We start from the raw sequence: 20493 nt of genomic DNA on the forward strand, positions 1-20493 counted from the left end.
GCCTCCAGACCTCAGTCCTGTGCTCCTTGCAGATGCTTCTAGTGTTTGGAAACATCTGGTTCATGTGGTTGGTCTGGCTTCCTATGTGTTTGGTGCCAGAGGGAGTCTGTTTCTTGCTCTTCCACCATACAGAGAAGGCAAAGCTCTGAACTGATTTTGAAATCGATTCTTGGTTATTTCTTTTGGGCTGAAATAAATTGACTATTATTTTGTGATGACATAAATATTGTAGCTTAGTTTGTGGTAGTTAGAATTTCATGTTTATTTATTGTTTCACAGGCCATGCTACCATGCGCAGCTAATGTTTTATTGTTTGGTAGAGGCATGGTCTCACTCTGTGGCCCAGGCTAGTTTCCAATTCCTAGGTTCATACAGTTCTCCCACCTTGGCCTCCCAAAGTGCTGGGATTACAGGCATGAGCCACCACCCAAACTTAAATTTTTTTTCATTTTTGTTGTTTTTATATGCTTTAATTACTTTTTCTTTTTCTTCTGTGTATCTACTAAAGTTTTTTTCCTAGTAGTTATCATGAGACTTATATAAAACATGTTGTATCTTAACAATCTTGTTTGAGATGATGACAATTTAACTTCTATGTGTAGAAAAACTTTACACATTTTCTCCCTTTCACACATTTTATACTATATATGTCACACTTTACAATTTTTTGTTGTGTGTCCATTAACAAATTATTGTAGCTATTTTATTTTTAATATTTTTTATACATTTTGTACTAAAGTTCAAAGTGACTTACGCAAAACCACTACAGTATTAGAGTATTCTAAATTTCACTATGTATTTACCATTTTCACTGACATTTATACTTTAATATTTTTCATATTATTAGTATTGGGTCATATCAATATAAAGACTTCCTTTTAGCATTTCTTGCAGGTCAGGTTGAGGTGTGATAAGTTCCCTCACCTTCTTTTTTGTCTTGAAATGTTGGAATGTCTTGACCTCTATTATTTCTAAAGAACAGCCTTGTTGGATAAACTCTTCTTAATTGTCAGTTTTTTTCCTCCTTTCAGCATTTTGAATATATGGTCTCCAAGTTTGCTTGCAAAGCTTCTGCCGAAAAATCCACTGATACCATTATAAAGGTTTCCTTCTATGTGAAGAATTTATCTCTTGCTGTTTTCAAGATTTGTGCTTTATCTTTGTATTTTGACAATCATAATGTGTCCAAGGGCAATCTTTATTAGGTTCTTCTTGCTGAAGATATTTGGAGCTTCATAAAACTTGATGTTCATATTCTTTTCTAGATTCAGAAAGTTTTAAGACATTATATATTTAAATCTCTGTTCCTCTCTCTCTCTTTTTCTGAAATTTCTGAAATGTGTATATTTGTTCACTTTATGGTTGGTTACTTGTAAATAGCCTGTCTTTGAGTTTGCTGAATTTTTCTTCTTTATGATTGATTCTCCTGTTAAACATTTCTATTATATTTTTTCAGTTCTGCCACTGTTTATTTCAGTTCCAGGATTTCTGTTTGATTTTTTTTTTTACTTGCTCAATCTCTTTATTTAGTGGCACACATAGAATGAATGAATTAGCTCTTAGTTGTGCCATACTTAGTAAGTCTGATCTTGCTTATAGAAATAGGATCTTAATAATTCATTCTCAGAACACTTTAAAACCCAAGACACAGTTTTTCTTTTGAGGATGTGGCAAGCATTCCTCATTCAAATCTGATTTATGGTTTTATAAAGTATGTACCTCATTTTTATTAGTCATTATCTTCATGCTAGATTCTAATATTCTTTTTGATGGTGGCGTGTTCAATGATAGAAACTTACAGAGAGAAAATTCCTTCCTTCTCAATTTTAAACAAAAATTTTAAAAGCAACATTTTTGATGTGGTAGGAAGACATTTATATGACATACACAGCTACTGCCTTAAACTGGCAAAAATAACAAAAGAAAAAGTTGTTATTTAACCTTTAAATAATGAGTATCTATTTGCTACAAATCTACAAATATTTTAAATATATTTCCTCTACTGCAATAAAAATTAAGATAACCCTCTGTTTAACAGCTTTTGAAGATGTTAATTTTATAAGGAAATAAAAAAGATTGACTTGCCTCCTGAATATCCAGTGATAAACTGAACCCTAATTTCCCTCCCTCAAGAACATAAAAATGATGTAAAGTGGATCAAAGTATGTAACAATATTAACAATATTAAAAATGATTTTTCATATGGTCTTTCACTAATCAATGTAAAAAGAATGTAAAAATGTGTTTTTGCTTGAAGATTTAGTGAATGTCCAAGGAATCACAATTTTTGAGCTTTTACATCCAGGGTACTATACTATGTGAAAATACTACAGTGCCTCATATAAAAAAGCACAGTGATAAAATTTCACATGTAAAATAGCCTAAATATCAATAATAATTACATTCTCCATAATCGTTTATTATCTAAAACTTCAAAGCCATCCATCTTTTTCAGTGCTTTGAGTGAGTAATCAAAACAATTATGTTTATTCAGGTTTAAAACTTAATTTCTCCTCTTGAAATCTGGAGGCATAGATGGAAGAGACACTTGAGGTCATTTTTTCCAACTTCTTAAGCCCACGTATGTGGAAACAGTCTACAACATCTCATTATATCATCATTGACGCATCTTCTTCACCAGTGGCATCATGGGAAATATGAAAGTCTTCAGGCATCTCAGCCAGACTAATTCCAGGTGCTCCTTCATCATCATCACTTTCCACAGGGATGGTTGACTCTCTGTAAATGTTGACATTTTTTCTAATTGCCTCATCTTCTTCAAGATCTTCAAGAAAATCTTGGTATTGCCTTTCATCATCCGTATCCATGTTCTCTCTCCTGCAAGCTCTTTCAGTTTCCAGTTTCTACATCACTGATGTTTGGTCCAGTCTTAGTTCTTCTTGATTAATACCACATCTGGAACTCTGAGTTCATTTTGTTGCCATGCTCATCATTTAAATTGCAGCTGGCCAAATCAAACCCTAACACCAGCTCTCCAGGATTTAGAAGATGTCCCAAATGAGTATGACAAAAATACTGTTTATCTGTATTCATTTCAGATGTCTTCTGTACCCAGACTTCCCTGAGGGTATGCTTTTTTGATATCATTCCAGCATCTGCACCGTGTTTTATATTTTGGACTATGCTGCATTTCATCACAATAAATTCCTCTAGCTGTTTGGGGTGACATAAACTACTGAAAGAGTGACTCCAGAAAGTGCTTCCATCAATATCTGCAACTTGTAGGGTGTTTGGATCAATGAGGTGAATGGCACTGGTTATTCGAATACACACACAAATCTGGTTCATATTTCCCAGGCTTTGTGTCAGTTTTGGAGACAGACAGACAACATTATCCTGGCATATTGGAACAATTTCCACAGAAAAAGTGCTTTTGTAATTGTATGTATTACTATGGACATCCTGAGAGATCAGTCTTTGGGATGCGTTGTATCTACAGGTAACTGTATACTGAATAAATTCGACCATCTTCTGAGCATGTGGTTTCGAGGAATAATAAAAATCCAGACCATCATGAATCTCTTTGATACGAAGTGTATTCTGATGCATTCCATATTTCAGAATTAACTGTTCCAGATAGTAGAAAGCTTTTTTGTGCAAAGTCTTTTGCCTCACTTGAATCACAGCCCTCCAGAAACCCTTAGCTTCTACTCTATGACAATCTCCACATATTTGGGACTGAACAGCGTAATCCACCACAAACACTTGTTGAAGGACAGCACCATTCATCACCTCTTTCTGGAGTCTTAACTTTAAATCTCTTAGAATGGGGCTCAGTCCAAACAAAGCCTGCATTCACAAGCCGTTCCTTACTCAGAGGGGCTTTGAACACAAAGCAAGAAGTTCCCTGGATTCTAAAGCACACCGTATCCAAGTTCCTGGTGGCTGAAAATACCTTTGACATTGTTTGTAGAACAAAAGTGAGACTTGTTTTGGAATACCTTGGCTGATGCCCACTTTACTTTGCAAACAGGCCACACAAATATTGGCAGGATTGGGACTTACTGCAATACCACACTCACAGCACAAGATGAGTCCAGGGCTGCGGTCAGTCGATTCTGTCATATACTCCATTGTTCTGTATGCTTCACACCTCCAGACCAGCCCTGGATTTGCTGAAAACCCACAACAAAATAGACCCCAGCTGTCCTGTCAGCTGCCACCATGGCCATCTTCACCACAGCGAAGATCTCATGAAGTGGTTGTTTTTTATGGTTTCTATTTATCTATTAAAATAATTTTTTAAATATAGGTGGGGTCTTGCTCTATTGGCCAGGTTGGTCTTAAACTCTTGGTCCCAAGCAATTCTCCAGCCTCAGCCTCCCAAATTGCAGTTAGCACAGGTGTAAGCCACCATGATCAGCCTATTTATTATAATTCTCATTTTGTTTCTGTGTCATTTCATAACATTTTTAGTTATCTATTGGTGTTCTTTTGGATTTTATTGAAATCTCTTGATGATTATTTTTAATTCTATGTTGGCCAATTCTGAGATCTCCATTTCTTTGCAGATTTTTACTAGAGCTTTATTAGTTTCTTTGGGTGATGTTCATGATTTTCAGATTCTTTAAGATCTGTGCAGGCTTATGTCTGTGTCCCTGAATATGAAGGAGTAAACACATCTTCCGCTAATCATAGGAGAGTTTTGAAAGATAAATACTTTCTCCTATTGGGTCCCTGGGCTGATGAGATTTTAATTGACATTGCAGTTGAGTTTGTTGGAGCCAGCTCACATAATTGCTACTTGGTCTTTAGTGGGTTTCGTGGTTGGCAGGCCCGTTATTAACACATAAGACAGTTATAAATTCTGTCTGTTCCCTGGAAGAGTCAACTTTCTTTTTTTTTTGAGACGGAGTCTCGCTCTTTCGCCCAGGTGGGAGTGCAATGGCACTATCTCGGCTCACTGCAAGCTCCGCCTCCAGGTTCACGCCATTCTCCTGCCTCAGCCTCCTGAGTAGCTGGGACTACAGGCGCCCGCCACCGCGCCCAGCTAATTTTTTGTATTTTTAGTAGAGACGGGGTTTCACCGTGTTAGCCAAGATGGTCTCGATCTCCTGACCTCGTGATCCGCCCGCCTCGGCCTCCCAAAGTGCTGGGATTACAGGCGTGAGCCACCGCGCCCGGCCAAGAGTCAACTTTCTTTAGAATATCGATTATCAGGACTAGTGCTGAGATAAGAAATTGCAGTTGTTTCTGCATATGGAGTGCTGGTAGAATAGATGTAGACACGTGTGGCTCCCACTAGGTCTCTGGGAGTGCTCTAATCCAGTTATTAGACAGCTTACTGGATGGGCAGTACTGACCCCTAATCAAAGCTGAGAGCCATGGGAACTAATTTATAGGGCTGCTTCAGGATACACGACTGAAGCTAAATTCTTCAGTTCTGTCTCTGGGTCCATGGTATATTTCCCTCCAGGTTTCTGGGTGGGTAGGACTGCTCCCAGACACTGGATGACTGGGATTAGAACTGGGTTACAGGGCTGCTTTAAGATTCACAGTGAGACTGATGTCAGCAGGCCTGCCTAGAGGGGCACTGATTTATAATTTTAGGCAAATCTCAGGTTGAGCAAAACTGCTTTTGAACTGTGCCTGCATGAAACTAGAGCCCAGCGCTGTTTCTGTTTTCTTTTCTTTTCTTTTTCTTTTTTCTTTTTTTTGACAGTCTTGCTCTGTTACTCAGGCTGCAGTGCAGTGGTGGGATCTCGGCTCACTGCAAACTCTGCCTCCTGGGTTCAAGCGATTCTCCTGTCTCAGCCTCCCGAGTATCTTGGACTGCAGGTGCCCGCCACCACCCTGGCTAATTTTTTGTATTTTTAGTAGACACAGAGTTTGACCATATTGGTTAGGCTGGTCGAACTCCTGACCTCAGGTGATCCACCCGCCTCAGCCTCCCAAAGTGCTGGGATTACAGGTTTGAGCCACCGTGCCCGGCCCAACCATTCCGTGATCCACATTCAGTTCAATATTGATTGTCCTACATCCAAGGAAATAGATGGATGTTTTTCCCTGAGGGTCCCTGTGTGGACAAGATTTCTCCCTGACCATGCCTGAGAGGTAAAGAAGGTGAGTTTTGTCTGATTCAGGGACTACAGACAGAACCAAGTTTTGCAGGCCTGTCACCTAAGTCTCAGGTGAGTATAAATTCTCCTGGGTTTTTGGCAGATGGTTGCAGTGGCAGGACCAAGGCCTAGTGAGCTATAGCTAAATCTACAGTGGGATGTGGCGGTATTTTGTTTTGGAGCTGAGACCATGATTGGCAAGCACGCCACTTGGCCAAGGGCTTACTCTCTCAAATTGTTCCCCTTGGTCTTTGCCTCCAGCTGTCACAAACTGACCTGGATCCCAAGGCTCTTATAAATGCAGTTTTGTTTGGCATGGCTTCCACATTCTGTTGTGGGATATGCCTGCAGGACCTCCTGTTCCATCATCTTGCTTATGTTACTCTCCTATACACTTCACTTTCTGAAATGAATGTCGTTTCTGACTTTTAGATTCAAAAGTTACACATTATGTAAGATGTAAATTAAATTACCAGTAGGTGCCCACATATTTATTAAAATATTTCATTATAATTTTAAGCTCACTGAAAGCAAAAAGAAATCATTAAAATTTATATTCATTTTTAATCTGTTTCTAAATGCCAGTATATTTTAATTCCAAATATTTACTTTAAAGCCAGGCACCATGGCTCACCCCTGTAATCCCAGCATTTTGGGAGGCCGAGGCAGGTGGATCATTTGAGGTCAGGAGTTCAAGACCAGCTTGGGCAACATGGTGAAACCCCATCTCTACCAAAAAAGAAAAAAAAATGCCAAGTGGTAGTAGTGGACAACTGTAATCCCGGCTACTCAGGAGGCTGAGATAGGAGAATTGCTTGAGCCTGGGAGGCAAAGGTTGTGGTGAGTCAAGATAGTGTCACTGCACTCTAGGTGACAGAGTGAGACCCTGTCTCAAAAAGTAAATAAATAAATAAATAACTGAAATATTTACTTTATACTTCAGTAATGCTGATTGTATTTTGCAAAATTTACGTTGTTCTTTTATTTTAAAAATATAAAGTTTTTATTAGCTCCCAAAGGCCATATTATAGCCAGTATATCTGTGTAAGAATACCACCAATATATTGAGAACATGATAAAAACTTCTCCTACTGTCTCTTTAATGCTTATTTGAAAATTTTCTCATTAGTCTATTATTAATGATTGTAATGTATTTTCTATGAAATTTTACTGTTCTTCATTGAATAGCAATGATTCACAATGTCTTCATGAGTATACACAGTTAAAAACTGCAGATATCTAAAGAATTATTTTTCATAGTATATCTATGTTGTATTCAGCATTTTATGCATTAAAATCTCTCTTATTTTCAATTCTATATTTATTGTGTTTTTTGGGGGGTATGATTTCTCAGATCAGTTCATTGTATTTTGCATTTAATGCTTGATATTATGAATTGAATAATTTTTTAGCTCTGTACACTTTAAGACAATAAGATGTTTAATTTATATGTAAATTAGCCACATGTCTGTTGCCTATAGACATATCTACGTGTTTTCACCTATGTAAATACTGCCCCTACTTTGGTTATGACATCTTTTTTTCCTTGTTTTTTTTTTTCCAGTTTCAGATAGGTTTTTTTTTTTAGAAAGAAAACTTTAAAACAGAATCAAAAGAACAGAAATCAGTTATCTGTCCTCTTCCTTCCTCACAGGTTAGAGACTATGGTTAGGTGGTGAGGAAGGCAGGCTCAGCACCCAAGCCTTGGGGAGATGCAGAAAGGGCCCATCCCAGGCACTCAGGTGGAGGTAAGCATAGCCTTTGGGCCATAAGACCTCATGGCCACTGGGGTGCTGGTCTGGAAACAAGTCCTCATCTTCCCAGAAATGTCATCTTTTGTCTGCAGCAGCTGACTGGAGAAAGATTTCAGAAAGGTGTGTGCCTGGGGCACCCAAAGGCATGACCTTCCTTTCTCCTTGGCATAGGCCTTACAACACTGAGGAAAGGCCATGGTTTGCCAATGGAGCCTTCAATAGTTTTCACCCCTATGGATCGAAAAGATTGTCCAAATAGAAGCTTATACAGGATGTTAAAAAGTAAACTGACAGGACTATGAAAATTGTCTCCCAACAGAGTACAACTTTTTTTTTTTTTTCTGAGAAAAAACTCCAGGCTGGAGTACAGTGGTGTGATCTTGGCTCACTGTAACCTCCACCTCCGGGGTTCAAGTGATTCTTCTATCTCAGCCACTCGAGTAGTTGGGACTACAGGTGCATGCCACCATGCTTGGCTAATTTTTTGTATTTTTAGTAGAGACAGGGTTTCACCATGTTGTCCAGGATGGTCTCAATCTCCTGACCTTGTGATCCGCCCACGTCTGCCTCCCAAAGTGCTGGGATTACAGGCATGAGCCACCGTGCCCGGCCCATTTTTTAAAAAATACAGAAATATTGGTAAAACCATTATCAAAAACATCGTGGAGCTTTCTAAAAACTTACAATACCACATTATCCAGCAAATCCACTTCCGGATATATAACCAAAGGAAATAAAACTAGTATCTAGAAGAGACATCTGTGCTCCCGTATTTATTGCAGAATTATTTACAATGACAGATGTGCAAACAACCTAAGTATTAATAAATGAATGGATAAAATAATTGTGGAGTATTTATATAATGGAATATTATTCAGCCATAAAAAGAAAATCCTGTTATTTACAACTATATGAATGAACCTGGAGAAGAGTAGGCTGAGTGAAATAAGCCAGACAGAGAATGAGAAATATTGTTTGATTTCAGTTATATATGAAGCCTAGAAAGTTAAAGTCATAGAAACAGAGAGTACAAAGTGGTTCCCAGGAGCTGGTGGGTGGGAGAAATGGGGGGTTGTTAATAAAAAGTGCAAACTTTCAGGTATAAAATAAACAAGTTCTAGTGGTCTACTGCACAGCATGGATGTTACTGAATGTTATCTTAGTCTGTTCCAACTGCTGTAATAAAATACCTTAGAATAGATAATTTATAAGCAGTATAAACTGAGTTCTCACAGTTATGGAGGCTGAGAAGTCCAAGCTCAAGGCACCAGCAGACTAGGTGTCTGGTGAGGGTCCAGTCTCTGGTTTCAGGATGGCACCTTAAATTGCTGTGACCTCACACAGCAGAAGGACAAAATAGGCCAAACTCATTTTCTCAAGCCGTTTTACAATGACAGCTAATTGCGTCGTTAAGGGCAGATTTTTCATGCCCTAGCAACCAACTAAAGTCTAATACTATTGTACTGAGGATTAAGTTTTAAAGTAAATTTGGGAGGGACACAAATATTTGAACAATAGGAATTATGTTAATTGACTGTGAAAATGATTAGACAATGTGTGCATGTATCAAGTCATCGCATTGCACACCTTGAATATACTCAAGCCTCACTTGTCAGTTAACATTTTTAAATTAATAAAATAAAATAAAATGTGGAAGTAATTTATCCTTTGAGCAATAAAAAAGTCTACTGAAGATTTTTTAACACCAGCACTACTTTGGCTGTTTGGTGTTGTGAGATTGCTAAAAACTGAAAAATGCAGAAAGAAATGGAAAGAATCACACACAGTCTTCACAAAAAAGTCAGCTCTGAGTGTGAGGTGGTGTTGATCTGGGTGAGGCAATGACAAGTGATGGCAAATTAAAATAACCCTAAGACAAGATTTTCAGAATAAATTAAATTTTGTTAGCTTACTGGAAAAAATTACATTACTAGCCATGTAACAAACCTATTTTGTACAGGGGGTGAAACCAAATTTTAAGTATAAATTATGATGTATTAAAAATCAAAAAGAATATTTTTGTGGTCTTAGAAAAAAATTATTAAATGAACAAGTAAGCAGAATATACAACATTTTCAAATACTAAAGAAAAAATCATTGAAAATTGCAGAATTTTAGGCTCCAAAAGACTCACTAATTTAATAGAAGCAGAAATCCTACAACTAGAAAATTTGCAGATAGAAAATATATTTTTCAGCTTGGAAATCAAAATAGAAACTACAAATTCAAGTGTAACCAACAAATAATATATACCTACATATCATGTAACTTTTTGTTGAAAAAAGACATTTCGAATATTATAATATAGTAATTTTGAAATCAGATTATCATCCTTCTGTGTTTTTGTTGCTACCTATTGTGATGTGTGCTCTGTCATGCATGTACATTGACATCTCTGTTCCATCAGCTTGGTAGTAAGCTACTGATTTGCAGAGATTTTCTTAAATGTTTGTTATTTCCCCACTTCCTCCAAATAAATTTTATAATGTTCTCTTTTGGGTGCGTGTGTGTGTGTGTGTGTGTGTGTGTGTGTGCTGGAGCATGCCTTTACTAATCAGCCAGAAATTTACAACTTGGTTCTTGCCTTACTTTCTGCTGACACAGAGTTTGAAGGTCAAACAAGGGTGAATACTGAGGGTCTTTCTGGGATTTTTTCTTCTCTTTTCTTCTCTTTTTCTTTTCTTTTTTTTTTTTTTTTCTTTGAGATGGAGTTTCACTCTTGCTGCCCAAGCTGGAGTGCAATGGCGCAACCTCAAGTCACCACAAACTCTGCCTCCTGGGTTCAAGCGATTCTCCTGCCTTAGCCTCCCAAGTAGCTGGGGTTACAGGCATGCGCCACCACACCCCACTAATTTTGTATTTTTAGTAGAGATGAGATTTCTCCATGTTGGTCAGGCTGGTCTCAAACTCTAGATCTCAGGTGACCCACCTGCCTTGGCCTCCCAAAGTGCTGGGATTACAGGTGTGAGCCACCATGCCCGGCCCTCTTCCTGGGTTTTTCTAGACTGCATACCTGGCCCTGAGCCTCCATATGACCTCCTAAATTTCCTAGACCGTTATCACAGCCCAATCTCCAAAGTGTCCCATTACCCAGTCTTTCCTTTTAGGGCTTTTTTTTTAGCATGATTATTTTTTCCTCTATTAGTATATTTTGTCCCAGGAAAGCCAGGTAGTATATTCATTTAAAAGTTTGGGAGAACTTATTATTATTGACTTGAGTTTTTTTTTGTTATTGAGATTTTTTTGTTGTTGACTTGAGATTTGTCTTTCTCTTTTAATGAAGAAATTCACTGGTATAGGTTTCCCTCAGAACACTGCTTTCACCAGTTTCCATAAGTTTTACGTTTTGGTTACATTGTCATTTATGTTAAAACACTTTCTGATAAGTATTTGTGGTTTTCTTTTGATCCATAAATTATTTGGGATTTTGCCATTTAATGTCCACATACTTAGGAGTCTCCTAAATTTCTTGCTTTCATTGATCTCTGATTCTATTATAATTAGAAATCACCCATTGTATTATCTCAATCTCTATTTTTACTGATGTTTTATGGCCCAGCAGGTGGTCTGTCCTAGAGAATGTTCCATGTGGATTTGAGAAGAATATATATTCTCATGTTGGATGCAGTGCTGTGCATATGTTTGTTAGGTTTAGTTGTTTTATAATGTTGTTCATGTTTTCTATTTTTTATCTTCTGTCTACTTGTTCTATCCATTAATATAAGTGGAGCATTAAAGTCTCCAACTATTACTGTTGAATTATCTATTTCTCCCTTTATTTCTGTCATTTTTGCTTCATGTATTTCTGTGCTTATTTGATAACTGCATATATGTGAATAATTTTTTTATATTTTCCTGATGAGTTTACCCTTTGCCAATACAAAATGTCTTTATCAGTAAATTTTTTTTGTTTTGTTTCATTTTGTTTTTGAGACAAGAGTCTTGCTCTGTCACCCAGGCTGGAGTGCAGTGGCACAATCTTGGCTCACTGCAACCTCCGCCTCCTGGTTCAAGTGATTCTCCTGTCTCAGCCTCTTGAGTAGCTGGAATTACAGATACCTGCCACCATGCCTGGCTAATTTTTGTATTTTTAGTAGAGACAGGGTTTCACCATGTTGGCCAGGCTGGTCTTGAACTCCTGACCTCAAGTGATCCACCTGCCTCAGCATCCCAAAGTGCTGTGATCACAGGCATGAGGCACCGCACCCGGCTGCTTCTTGCAAGTTTTTGAACATGTCAGTGAAGAAGCAGTTGTGTCATTTTGTGGAATAAATTTCCATTTACAAACACAGGAAGAGGACACATTCATGGACTCCAAACATAGGTCGAGCTGGCCCTCCTTATTTATTGGTTCTGCATTCCTGGATTCAACAAATGAACCTCAAAAATATTTTTAGTAATGTTTCTGTACTGAACATTTACAGAATTTTATTTTTCTTTTCACTATTCCCTAAACAATACAGTATAACAACAATTTAGGTATTAAAAGTAATCTAAAGAAGATTTAAAGTATGCAGGAGAATATGCATAGGTTATATGTAAATACTATGCCATTATATGTAAAGAACTTGTGCATCCATGCATTTTGGTATCCAAGAGGACTCCTAGAACAAATCCTCCAGAAATAGCAAAGAAATATGATAAAGAGTTTACAGTGTTCATAAAACTCTAGCTGCTTACTAGAACAGTTTGATGAAGTAAAAGATGTACTTGAAACTGTCCTTGGCCTGTATGGCTTGGCTGGCAGCCCCTGGCTTGCATGCCCCTTCTAGCAAGATGCACGTTAAGGCCACCATGTGCAGCTGAGGGAGAGTCAGGTGGCTCTTCACCAGGAGCAGATCACATCCCTCTTTTTTCACATTCCTCCCTCTTAAGAGTGTCATGCTGAGAGGCATGCCTTCTTGATGCAGGAAACAATTTGCTGGCAAGCTCTGCCAAACATCTGTTTCCATGTACTTCCTACGTACCCACAGTTGCAGATCATGAGAAATTAGATAGTTTATCAAAAATAGCTTTCACTTTTTAAAATGTTCCTTTTTAGTTACAGTTGAAAAAGAGAGAAGACACAGTGCTAATTCTAGAAATGAAAGACGATCTATCATTACTGAGCACATGAAGAATTAAAGAATAATAAACATTATAAACCACTCTATGCCCACAAATTTGATAACCTAAATAGACAAATTCCTTGAAAGAAACAACCTACCAGAATCACACAATAAGAAACAGACAATGTGGATAGTACTACATCTATTAAAGAAATTGGGTCAATGATAAATAACCTTACCAAACAGAAAGTACCAAACCCTAGTATATTTATGTAAATATTTAAAAGAAATTATTCCAACTCTCTACAATCTCCTCCAGAAAACAGAAGCAGAGTGAATACTTTCAAAGTCATTCAATGGGGCCAGAATTCGCATAATACCAAATTTAGACAAAGACATTACAACAAAAAAATGCAGAGCAATATCTCACATGAACAAAGATGCAAAAGCCCTCACCCAAATATTAAGAAATCAAGTCCAAAAATGTAAAAAAAAGAATTATTTACTACAACCTAGTGAGATTTATTACAGGCATGCCAGGCTGGTTCAACATTTGAAAATAAATTAGGCTGGGTGTGGTGGCTTATACCTGTAATCCTAATGCAGTAGGAAGCCAAGGAGGGAGGATCACTTTAGGCCAGGAATTCAAGATAAGCCTGGGCAACACAGCAAGACTCTGTCTTAAAAAAAAAAAATTAGTTCATCATATTAAGTTAAAAAAAGATAAGATCTTATCAATACTTTCAGAAAAATCATTTGACAATATCCAAAACCCATTCATGAGAAAACCTCTCTGCAGACTAGAAATAGAAGAAAACTTCCTCAATTTCATAAATAATGTCTATAAAAAACCTACATCTGGCCAGATGCTGTGGCTCACGCCTGTAATCCCAGCATTTTGGGAGGCCAAGGCGGGTTGATCATGAGGTCAGGAGATTGAGACCATCCTGGCCAACATGGTGAAACCCTGTCTCTACTAAAATACAAAAAACTAGCCTGGCGTGGTGCAGCGTGCCTGTAGTCCCAGCTACTTGGGAGGCTGAGGCAGAGGAATCGCTTGAACTCGGGAGGCAGAGGTTGCAGTGAGCCAAGATCGCGCCACTACACTCCAGCCTGGAGACAGAGCGAGACTCCATCTAAAACAAACAAACAAACAAACCCTGCATCTAACCTCATACTGAATGTGGTTTTTTTTTTTTTTTTTTTTGAGAGGGAGTCTCGCTCTGTCGCCCAGGCTGTCCAGTGGCGCGATCTCGTCTCACTGCAAACTCCGCCTCCTGGGTTCCCGCCATTCTCCTGCCTCAGCCTCCCGAGTAGCTGGGACTACAGGCACCCGCCACCGCACCCAGCTAATTTTTTTGTATTTTTTAGTAGAGACGGGGTTTCACCATGCTAGCCAGGATGGTCTCGATCTCCTGACCTCGTGATCCACCCGCCTCGGCCTCCCAAAGTGCTGGGATTACAGGCGTGAGCCACTGCGCCTGGCCCTATCCTCATACCGAATGTTGAAACACTAGATGCTTTCCTGCTAAGATCAGGAGCAAGGCAAACATGTTTCCTCTCACCATTCCTATATAACATTATACTATAAGCCCTAGGTAATGCAATAAGACAAGAATAGAAAAGGTACACAGAGTGGGAAGGAAGAAATAAAACTGTCTTTTTATACAGATGATGTAATTGCATATGGAGAAATACAAAAAGATCACAAAACAAAATCTTAGAATAACCAATTTTAATGAGAAATTATAGCAATTTGTACAATATAAGATTAATATACAAATGTCAATTACTGTCCTATATATCAGTAATGTAGTTAGAATTTGAAATTTAAAAATTCAGTGACATTTAGGCTAGCACCAATAACAATGAAATTCTTAGGTACAAATATAACAAAATAAATATAAATATAGAATCTATATGAAGAAAATGACAAAACTGTAAAAACATCAAAGAAGATCTAAATAAATGGAGAGATAATCCACATTCAAGTAAAGAAGGCTTCAACATTGTTAAAATGTCAGTACTTCCCAACTACATTTACATATTCAATGCAATCCCAATCAAAATTCCACAAAGTTAGTTTGTGGATATTGACAAACTGATTCTAAAGTTTATATGGAAAGGCAAAAGGCTCAGAATAACCAAGAAAATATTTTAAAAGAACAGTTATAGGAGTGACACTACCCAACTCTAAGCACTACTATAAAGCTACAGTAATCAAAACAACATGGTAGTGGTAAAAAATAATAGAGAAACATCAATAAAACAAAAGAGAAAACTCAGAAATTGACCCATAAAAATACAGTCAGCTTATCTTTGAGGAAAGAGCAAAGACAATTCAATTGAGAATGAATAATTTTTCAACAAACAGTACTGAACAACTGGACATCCACATGCAAGAGAAAAAAAGAAAAAAAAAAACCCTAAACCTAGACCTGACAACTTTCACAGAAATTACTCAGAATGGATCACAGACCAATATAAAAGGAAAAACCACGAAACTCCTAGAAGATAACAAAGAGCAGAATCTGAATTACCTCAGGTTTTGCTCCTTTGATAAAACACCAAAAATGTCAGGCTCAGTGGCTCATGCCTGTAATCCCAGCACTTTGGGAGGCCAAGTCAGGTGGATCACGAGGTGAAGAGATCAAGACCATCCTGGCCAACATGGTGAAACCCCATCTCTACTAAAAATACAAAAATTAGCTGGGCGTGGTGGCATGTGCCTGTAGTCCCAGCTACTCTGGAGGCTGAGGCAGGAGAATTGCTTGAACCCAGGAGGAGGAGGTTGCAGTGAGCCAAGATTGCACCACTGCACTCTAGCCTGGGCGACAAGGCGAGACTCTGTCACAAACAAAAACAAAAACAAAAACACCAAAAACATGATCCATGAAAGGAAAAATTGCTAAGTTGAACCATATTAAAAATAACATTTCTGCATTGTCAGACACTGTTAAAAAATAAAAAGACAAGCCACAGAATGGGAGAAAATATTTGCAAAACACATAACTGATAAAAGACTGGTATCAAAAATATGCAAAAAATTCCCTGAGCTCTTAAAACCCAAGAATAAGAAATGAACAACCCAATTATAAAATGGCAAAAGATACAGATCCTTACTAAAGAACAAATAAGCATGGCAAATAAGCACATGAAAATATGCTCAACAGTATGTCATTGGAAATTGAAAATAACAATGGCATACTGCCACACACATATTACAATGGCTAAAATCCAAAACAGGGGCTACACTAAATGCTGGTGAGGATGTAGAATAACAAGAGCTTGTTGGTGAAAATGCAAAGTCCTATGACTAGTTTGGAAGACAGTTTGCCAGTTTCTTACAGAGCTAAATACACACATACAATCCAGCAATCACACTCTTTGGCCTTAATCCAAAAGAGGTGAAAACTTTCATCTGCACAAAACTCTGCAGGTGACTTGTTTAGAGCACTTTTATACATAATCGCCAAAACATGGAACCAACCAAGATGGTCTTCAATAGGTAAATAATGTTTTTAATAGGTAAATAATGTTCTTCAATAGGTAAATAAATAAACTGGCTGTGGTGCAAGCATACAACAGAACATTATTCACTGATTTAAAAAAATGAGCTGTCAAGGCTTGAAAAGACGTGAGGAACCTTAAATACATATGGCTGTGAAAAAGACAGTCTGAAAAGGCTACATACTATAGGATTCCAACTATATGACATTCTGTAAAAGGCAAAACCATGGATACAGTAAGAAGACCTGTGCTTTCCAAAAGTTTGGGGGGAAAAGGGGTGAGATGGATAGATGGAGTACAGTGGATATTTTAAGACAATAAAACTATTTTGTATAATGCAATAATGGATACATGTCATGTCATCATGCATTTGTCAAAATCCACAGAATGTAAAACAGAAAACATGAATTCGAATGCAAACTTTAGATTTTAGTTAATAACTTTTCTATATTAGTTCATTAAGAGTAACAAATATGCCACACTAATATAAGGTGTTAATAATAGAGGAGAAGCTGGGTGTGGGGAGAGGATATATGGGAACTCTGTACATTCCGCTCAATGTTTATGTAAACTCGATACTCATCTAAAAAATAAGTCATATTAAATATCCCAATGATGACTATCAAAAGTAGAATAGATTTAAAAATTATATTATGTTCATATAATTGAATATAGTACTATGCAGCAATTAAAATAAATAAATTCAGATGTTAAATGTCATCACCATGATGGTAATCACAAAAAGAAGCTATAGAATATACACAAAGGAAATAAAAAGTTAAAATATTTTACTAAAAAAAATCAACCCAATACATAAGAAGAAAATAATGTAGAAAATGTAAAATAAAAAGACGTAAGGTATACAGAAAACAAATAGCAAAATGACAGAAATCTACCTATGAATAATTATTTTAAATGTAAATGGATTGAACTATCGAATTAAAAGGCAGAGATCAGCAGAACAGACTAAAAACCATGATGCAACTATCATGTTTGTACAAGACTCACATTAGATTGAAAGACACAACTGGTTGAAAGTGAAAAGAGAAAAACAGATATTTCATGCAAATAATAAGCAAAAGAGATTTGGGTTGTCCTATATTAATATCGGACAAAATAAGACTTCAAATTGAAAAATGTTACAAAAGAAAACAAAGGCATTATGTATTCAAATCCAATAAGCAAACAAAATGAGGTTCTGACTTTCAGTAATGCTAGAGTAGCTTGTTGAACACTCTCACAGGTAACAATGATAAAATTGCATAAAATATATATAGTTACACAGAAATGCACCACTATATACAATACATGCGTGTGTGTGTTCACCGAATGAGGATTTCAACTGTGTCCACTGTAGGGGAGGTAGGTATTGCTGTTTGAATCCAGTCAGATTAACCCCTCTTCAAATAACAATGCTCTTCAAAGGAATACAACAGAATTTAAAGTCTCTATAACTATTTATAATTTCTAGTACACAATATTAAAATTCATGAAATGTGTGAAGAAACGTTAAAATGTAATCTATACACAAGATAAAAAGCAGGCAGCAGAAGCTAATTCTAAGATGTCCAAGACGATGTCATCAGCAGACAAGGGTTTGAGAGCAGCTATTATAAGTATAGTATGTTCATGGGGATAAAGGAAAACATCCTCATAATGAATTAACTCATGTGGAGCCTCAGCAGAGAAATGGAAATGATGAAAAGAATGGAATAGAGAGATAATGAAATGAAAAATTAAAAAGACCGTTGAGTGTATAAACAGTAGAAACAGAAGACAGCAATAGAAATCATCCAATCTGAAGAGTGAAACAAGTTTGAAGAAAATGAAAAGCTCCTTAGAGACCTGTGGAATGACTGAGTACGAGAAGGAGAGGGAGAGACAGAAAAATTAAATATGATACAAGAGCAAATAAACAATAGCCGAAAACTTGCAAAATTTGGTTAAAACCCCAAATTTGTATATTCAAAAGGTGAGCACACTTCAAAAAGAAAATACACATAAAACCATACCAAGGCCCTATTAGAAGACTGGCAGGGCAGGGTTTTCAAGGGACTTGCTATGATTTCTCATTTTCACTATTTAAAATAATGGACAATATGCTCTCCTTAGAGTTTTCTTCCTGCAGAAGGTCGTTACGTCAGGTGCAGATGACTTTTTAGTCTAGTTTTCAAGGTTTAATTTCTTAACTTGGAAATCAATTAAATTTGTTTCTTCAAAATCTTGCAGTAAAACTGATGCTCCAGAAAGATGCCCAGGGAGAATCTGTCCTGCTGCGTCCACACTGCACAGAACTGACGCTGTGCCTACGCCCGTTTCAGAAGCGTGGAGTACTTAAGAGTTAATCTAAAAAAGCAAATATAAAAATGGATTCAAAAAAATGATCACTGTTAAGTTCCACCGGCAAAGTCTTAAAAGCGGTACCAAAGGGAGTATTTAAAAAGGGATAAAGTTTTTCCGGGGAACCCTATTCAGGGCAGAAACACAGACACTGTCCAAACCTCACCACACAAACTTCTCTCACGTGTTGGGAGGGACCAAGGCGCTCAGGTCCTGCACCTGCGTTAATTACGGCACGCAGGTCCACACCAGGACCCCAGGGCCTGGGAACCAGCCTGTGTGGGGGGCAGAGAAGTGGTGGATGTGGCTCGCAAAGTAGTTTAGGGGGTCCCTTTCTCCTGGGACATTTTCTCCTCTTTATCACAGTGACAGGCGCGTCTGTGTGCGAGGCCTGACCCAGACGCCGGCCATGCAGCCAGCCCGGGGTCCAATAGGTGCATCTGGGGAGCAAAGGCAGACCGAAAAAAAGGTGGTTTTCAAAAGTGAAGTGCAAGGTTACCAAAGACTGGGCACCTTCACATGAGGCAGCAAACAACGGTTTAGGACACTCACGAGGGAGCTTCCCTCGCCGGACCAAGGGGCAGCACTGCGCATGTGGCCAGGGGAGGAACAATAGAGGGTGGGGCTAAAAGGAGAGGCCCCTCAGTGGGAACGGGTGGTGTCGACCCGGCGGGTGGGGGGGTGGGGTGTGAAACGAGCGTTACCATGGCAACCCTGCGGCAGATGCTGTGAGAAGCTCTTGGCCTCTACCTGTTCTGCGAGAAAGTAAACTTTGGGCACGACAAGTCATGAAGTCGGCACGTTGGGGAGACACCGTGTCACAATGACAAGGTAAGATCAGCTGCCCCGGCCAAGCTGTCTCCTCGAGTGCAGGAGAGGTTTGTGAACAGCCAAGCTTCCCTCCGCATGGCGGAAGTGCACTGGAATCCTGAAAGAGCTCGGTGCAGAACGGCCCTTTGCTAGGAATGATGGGAGCTGTAGTCTCTTATCCGCACCCAGGTGTTAGTTGTAGGCTTACAGGACTACAATCCCAGCACGAAACAGGATTGTGAGTGGTACAGATCCCTGGAGGGAGACATAGCGCGGTGCGCTACTGCAGGGCATTTGGCAGGACTAGTGTCTTAGCCGCTTCCGGCCGTTGGTCGCAAAGCTGCGGGACTACAATCCCAGCATGCAACGGGAGTGGGATTGGTGAGGACACCTGGAGGGGGCAGCGCGGGGCGCACCTCGCCAGGCATGCTGGGAGGAGTAGTTTCTTCACCGCTTTCGGCCGTTGTTCTCAGGGCTGCGAGACTACAATCCCAGCATGCAACGGGAATGGGTAGGTGATAATACCTGGAGAGGGCGGTGCGCGCCTCGTAAGGCATGCTGGGAGGAGTAGTTTCTTTTTTTGTTTTTTGCTTTTTTTCTTTGAGAGAGTCTCGCTCTGTCGCCCAGCCTGGAGTGCAGTGGCGCGATCTCGGCTCACTGCAAGCTTGGGAGGAGTAGTTTCTTAACCGCTTTCGGCCATTGGTCGCAGGGCTACCGGCCCACAGTCCCAGCAAGCGCCGGGCTCGGGGGTGGTGCGCAGCCTCAGAGGGAGGAGCTGGGCCGTGTGGACCTCTCTGCTTTCAAACCTAGGCTGGCCCCTCATTCTGTGCCACCCTGGCTAAGGGGATTGAGTCCGGAGAGGGACTTGAGGGGTAGGTCTGTGCTGGGCAGTGAGGAGGGTGTGACGCTGCGAAGTGCATCTCGCCTTTGCCCAAATCGGACGGGTCTCAG

At 38.8% G+C, this 20493-nt stretch overlaps 1 pseudogene; it reads right to left on the reverse strand.

Annotated features, from left to right (window-relative positions):
* Window positions 1-2609: 2609 nt before the first annotated feature.
* LOC101130773 (60S ribosomal export protein NMD3-like) lies at window positions 2610-4095 on the reverse strand (annotated as a pseudogene).
* Window positions 4096-20493: the final 16398 nt, after the last annotated feature.

This window comes from Gorilla gorilla, chromosome 6 (genome assembly GCF_029281585.2).
Source record: "Gorilla gorilla gorilla isolate KB3781 chromosome 6, NHGRI_mGorGor1-v2.1_pri, whole genome shotgun sequence".
Classification (NCBI taxonomy): Eukaryota; Metazoa; Chordata; class Mammalia; order Primates; family Hominidae; genus Gorilla; species Gorilla gorilla.